Below are 6,376 nucleotides of genomic sequence, written 5' to 3'. Positions count from 1 at the left end.
TTTTTTTTTTTTTTTTTTTTTTGCAAAATAAAAAGTTGTCAACCTCCATCTCCCCCCGCAACTGTTTTGGTAATGGTGCCAGTCCAGGCAGTCCCTGCAAGGTCTCAGCAGACTCAGTAGACTGTCGCTCAATCTACCTTAGTTGTTGCTATTGTTCCCTGTTTCCCTCTCTGCCTCATGTGTACTTGGCAGTCACCTAGCTTCACAGGTTAGAACTTGGGAAGAGGATTCGCTTCCAGGACTGCATCTGTGACCAGGGTTCTGGAGAGGTCCTGCTGGGAAGAAAGCCCTGGGTTTGGGGTTCGGTCGGTGACCAAGTATGTGTGCATATATGCATGTCCTTACACTCACACGCACGTGTGTATGTCCTTATGGCAGGGCGAGTCTTTCTCAGGTCATCCACACTGCTCCACTGGAGGAAAAGCTACTTAACCTAACCCTAAGAAGAGATCCTGTTTTTAGTCCCTGTTTATAAAGGGGAAAACTGAGGCCTAGATCATGCAAGTAAGTCACCAAGGCCTGCCTGAATACAGAGGTCAAACAATTAACCTCCTTAGGTATGAGTTGAACTTAGATCTGATACGAATTTCCACAAGCCTACAATTATAGAAAGACTTTTTTAGAACTAGGGAAGGAGTGAAATTTAACTTCCCTAATCTGAAAGAGGAAATATGGTCCACTCATCTTCGACAAAGCAAGAAAGACTATCCGACAGAAAAAAGACAAGTCTGTTTAACAAATGGTGCTGGGAAACCTGGACACAACAACACGCGGAAGAAAGAAACTGGACCACTCTCTTACACCACACACGAAAATAAATTCAAGATGGATAAAAGACCTAGATGTGAGATAGGAAACAATCAAAATCCTAGAGGAGAACACGGCAGCAACTTTGACTGAGGCCATAGCAACTTCTTACTAGACGCGTCGCCAGAGGCAAGGGAAACGAAAGCACAGATGAACTATTGGGACTTCATCAGAATAAAAAGCTTCTGCACAGCAAAGGAAATAATCAACAAAACTAAAAGGCAGCCTGCGGAATGGGAGAAGACATTTGCAAGTGACATTTCAGATAAAGGGTTAGTATCTAAAATCTATAAAGAACTTCTCATACCCCACACCCAAAAAACAAATAATCCAGGGAAGAAATGGACAGAGGACATGAATAGATGTTTTTCCAAAGAAGACATCCAGATGCCTAATCCGAGATGGGAAGATACCCAAATACCCAACTTTGTATATTTGAGAAGTTCTGTAGCATTAAGTCCCAGACATTTGCATTTCCACCAGAAGCTAGCCTACTCATTTCCTACACTTAGCTGGACTTTGAACTCCTCAGAGAGAGCTACCACATAAGTATCAAATATTATAATAAAAATGTCTTTTTGCCTTTTTCTTACTGGTAGTAATATTGAATATATGTATTGAAAAGAAGCCCTTGAACAAAATCATACTTAATTCTATAGTAAAAGGTAGCCTTGCCCGTTTCCATAAAGCTGTAAAATCCCATAAAAGGACAAGTTGAAAGATCTCTGCTTTCAATCGTACAGAGGCACTGGAGCACTAGTGAAAAGTTCATGAAAGATCTTCACGCTCACTGCCTCTGGCTTTGTGAAATTTATGTCTTCAGCTAAAGCATGGGAAGGAACCCCTGCTCCAGTCCCCATTGCTGCAACCAAAGCCGACTCTTCAAGCCAAGAACGCCATTGGATTCTTTCAACTCCATTTCTTCACCGCTTTCTCCCTGCTGGCAAACGTTAAGTTTCTATTTCAGGAGAAAGAAGGGCTTCATTAACTTGCCTGTCTTCATGCTTCTCGAACTCCTTTCGGGGTTTCATTTTTTTAATTTTTGTTTTGTTTTGCTATCTGCTTGGGGGAATAAGGCTATATGAACAATACAGCTCCTTAGAGTTCTGTTAAAGGCAGGCTGGCCCCCATGGTAGAAGGAAACCGGGGAGCTTCACCTCGATTCCATGGTTGTAAACAGCCCACTGCGGGTTTTAAATGCCAAATCAAGAAGCAACACTTCTAAATTATTGTAACTCTCAGATCTTCATCGGTGGCTCATATGCCAATTGTCCCTTTTGGTCTGGAACATTTCTAACGTCAAAAGGTATTTCTTAAAAACTATGTCCTTGGGGTGCCTGGGTGGCTCAGTCAGTTAAGCATCTGACTTTGGTTCAGGTCATGATCTCACATCACCTCCAGAGTTAGAGCCCCATGTCAGGCTCTGAGCTGTTAGCTCAGAGTCTAGAGCCAGCCTCAGATTCTGTGTCTCCCTCTCTCTCTGCACCTCTGTGGCTTGCGCTCTGTCTCTCCCTCTCTCTCAAAAATAAATAAGCATTAAAACAACTTAAAATAAAAATAAAAACTATGTCCTTGGCCCCCATTAACCTTCATCATTATCAGAAAGGTATGATTTCTAGCCTGTACTTAAATTTTCAATCAGTCCGCACGTATTAACTGGGCACCTCATATGGGCAGGCAAAATACTGAATTTTGTGGATACAGAGGCAAGCAAAATGGCACAGTCCTTCCCTACCGAGAGAAGCTCACAGATCAGTGGAGAGAAAAACAAACATTTAATTCCAAATCATACTAAGCGTTCTGAAGGAAAAGAGCAAGCTACTGTTAAAAAGTTTAATAGAGAACTAGTTTCTTTTCCTTAGTTTATTGTCAAGTTGGTTTCCATATAACACCCAGTGCTTATCCCAACAAGTGCCCTCCCCCATGCCCATCACCCCCATTCCCCTCTCCCACACCCACATCAGCGTTCAATTTGTTCTCAGCATTCAAGAGAATAGAGAATTAGTTTTAAATTGAGAGGCCTGGGAAGATCTTTCTGGAAGTGACTGTAAAGCAGAGACCTGAGAGATGAATGGGTATTGACCCAGTGAGAAGCCCAGTGGCACATGGCCCTTCTCACACACGGCTTCTGTATCTCTTAGACAATGACCAAGATGCCGTGTGCAATTGCTCAGTGCCTCATTCCTTTCAGAGCGCGTCCTGGGGGCCCTGTCTCCATATAGGCAGAGACACAGGACAGGGACATCGCAGGTTGTTCCTTCTCTACTCAGCCCACACTCTGCTCTCTGAACTCCTGACTCCCTGTGAAGTACTAAGTAAGCATTCCAAGTGAGTATCACTTAGGTTAGCAGTACAGGTGAGTATTTCACCTGGTTCCTGTGTGTGTGTGATCTCTACATCCAAGCTCTAAGCTCTTGGAGAGCAGACTCTGTGTTATTCTCCTTCTGTGATGCTCACAGTACCTGGAAGAGAGCTTGACTAGTAGCTACTGTTCAGTGAACATCCATTCAGCGGAACTGAATTTTATCTCCACATTCAGTAGTGCAACAAACATCTGATGGAAAATGACAGCTGAGTCAGGTAACGTACGCATTAGAAAAGATTAAAAGAAACTGGCATGAAGTGCACAGGCGTGGATGTGCTTCCCGAAGTTTCAAGGAATCACCTTGAATGGCTTTGACTCCGTAAGGCCACACTTTTCTCAGTTCCAAGACTCCTCAACAGTAGGACGCAACACTGACTTACCAAGTTTACTTTTCTAAGAGTGGCAAAGAGGGAGGGCTGCTTTCAGTGTATACACACACTGAAAGCCATATGATGATTTCAGAAGCATCAAAATGTTCCTGGAAAATGTCTTATAATTTTAAAACAATCAGTACTCATACTTCTTTTCATGGGATGTAAAGTTTATTTTCCTTCTGCCTTCCTCATGTCCACACCATGGACATTATTTTTTTCTTTTCATTTCGTTTTTCTTTAGAAAATATTTTGGGGGTGCCTGAGTGGCTCTGTCCGTTTAGCATCCGACTCTTGGTTTCGGCTCAAGTCATGATCTCACGGTTCATGGGTTCAAGGCTTGCATTGGGTTCTGTGCTGACAGTGTGGAGCCTGCTTGGGATTCTCTCTCTCTCTCTCTCCCTCTGCCCCTACCCAACTCGTGATCTCTTTCTCTCTCAAAATAAACTTAAAATTTTTTTAAATATATTTTTTAGTAATAGTGCCTCAAATTCCTTCTGACAAATTATTCTTCCTCATTAGTTACAGTCTGCTGAAGTATTTCATCAAGGTGCCTAGCTTTCCACTAGTTAAGGGAAGGCCACCTGACCTAAGCAAGGCCACTCAGAACAGAACATGGAATGATGATCAGAGAGTCAAAAGCCTGGCCTTGGATGGAGTTTACTCATCCCAGATGTGGGATTCAGGTAAGGCTGTCCAGAAGCTTCTACTACAAAGATCCTCTAAGGGGCGCCTGGGTGGCTTAGTCGGTTAAGCGTCCGACTTTCGCTTAGGTCATGATCTCGCGGTTCGTGGGTTCGAGCCCCGCGTCGGGCTCTGTGCTGACTGCCAGCTCAGAGCCTGGAGCCTGTTTCGGTCTGTGACTCCTTCTCTCTCTGACCCTCCCCTGCTCACGCTGTCTCTCTCTCTCTCTCTCCTAGGAATGAATAAAAAAACGTTAAAAAAAAAAAAGATCCTCTAAAACTAACTGGTTCCAGAGCTAGTTTCTGTTCTTTACAGATGAAGAATGCTAACTGGTACAGCATCCTTGACCATTGGTACATCTAGAACTGGAGCTTTTGACCTGAGGTCCATTAGCTTGGAAATAGTCTATGGATGGGCCCTAGGGAGTCCACAAACATGATATAATTTTTGTATCTGTAGATAAGTGGGGAGGTTTTTGTTTGTTTGTTTTTTGTTTGTTTGTTTTTGCATAGAGCATCTACAGACAGCTTTTATTAGATTCTCAGAGGAATCCCTGGATAAAAATAGATTAGACACCATTGATCCCAGAGCAAGGGTTCTTAACTAAGGTCTATGGATGAACTTGGATGGGGGAAAATTATATCTTTGTTTTCATGAACTTAAATTCATGTTCCTTTTAATTATGAACATAAGCAACAAGCTACAGTATTCTTAGCAATACCTATGACTTTGCAATCAGTAGAAATCAGATATTTTCATGTCACATTATAATGTTGCAGATATCTCAAAATATAATTTACACCCCTCACTACTTTAAAATCACAGCGTTATTAGACCCACAGCTAGATCTTGTTATTGAATGGGTTAATAAAGAAGTATATATATTACTCGACCAACAAATACTTCAGTATTTTATAGCTGCATCTCAATATAGTTGGTTTCCTTTGTAATCCTGTATGCTTTATTTTATTCAGATTATTATTCTAAAAAGAGGTCCAAGAGCTTCATCAGACTGCAAACGGGTCAATAATACAAAACGTTTAATAGCACCCTTAGGAAAAATTTAGTAGGATGCTCTCCCAGCCTTACTTATACTGGGTTCTAGAAAGCTAGCTTCTATCCTGTGGTCCCCCTCCTTTCTACCAGTTGACATATTGGCTCCCAGCATTGCAACCTCTGAATTCTTCCAAAGCAGCAGGTCTTCCTGGTGGTCCAGAGAAACACACAAGTTCCTGTCCATCATGAGAAAGAAACAAAGGCAGAATAATAAATACATTTTTTAAATAANCGACCAACAAATACTTCAGTATTTTATAGCTGCATCTCAATATAGTTGGTTTCCTTTGTAATCCTGTATGCTTTATTTTATTCAGATTATTATTCTAAAAAGAGGTCCAAGAGCTTCATCAGACTGCAAACGGGTCAATAATACAAAACGTTTAATAGCACCCTTAGGAAAAATTTAGTAGGATGCTCTCCCAGCCTTACTTATACTGGGTTCTAGAAAGCTAGCTTCTATCCTGTGGTCCCCCTCCTTTCTACCAGTTGACATATTGGCTCCCAGCATTGCAACCTCTGAATTCTTCCAAAGCAGCAGGTCTTCCTGGTGGTCCAGAGAAACACACAAGTTCCTGTCCATCATGAGAAAGAAACAAAAGCAGAATAATAAATACATTTTTTAAATAAAGGGAGAGGGAGAGAGAGATCCTGAATAGGTAAATCCATAGAGACAGAAAGCCGATTAGTCACGGCCAGAAGAAATGAGGAGCGACTGCTTAATGGATGCAGGGTTTCCTTTAGGGGTGATGGTGCTATTGTGGAAGCAGAGAGAGGTGATGTGGCCCAGCACAGCACCGTGAGTATGCTAAATGCCATTGAATTATACTCTGCAAAAGGGTTAATTTTATGTTATGTGAATTTCATCTCAATGAAAATAATAAGTCAGAGGAAACTCCATTATAAATTCACCTGGGAATTCAAGGTCCTACTTAGGGGAATAAAGGAAATAGATCCTGATTTTTATGATATTTTGTTTCCCTCTCTCCCCCTCCCCCCCGCCTCCCCCCACCCCCAGTTGCTCGTGTACATTGCAATTTTAGATCACTTATGAAATTGCTAATGTGTACTTTAGCCTACACATTAAATTCTG

Source organism: Crocuta crocuta, unplaced genomic scaffold (assembly GCF_008692635.1).
Source record: "Crocuta crocuta isolate KB4526 unplaced genomic scaffold, BGI_CrCroc_1.0 scaffold78, whole genome shotgun sequence".
Taxonomy (NCBI): domain Eukaryota; kingdom Metazoa; phylum Chordata; class Mammalia; order Carnivora; family Hyaenidae; genus Crocuta; species Crocuta crocuta.
The sequence above is the reverse complement of the archived record's forward strand: the minus strand, read 5'-3'. Positions refer to the sequence as shown.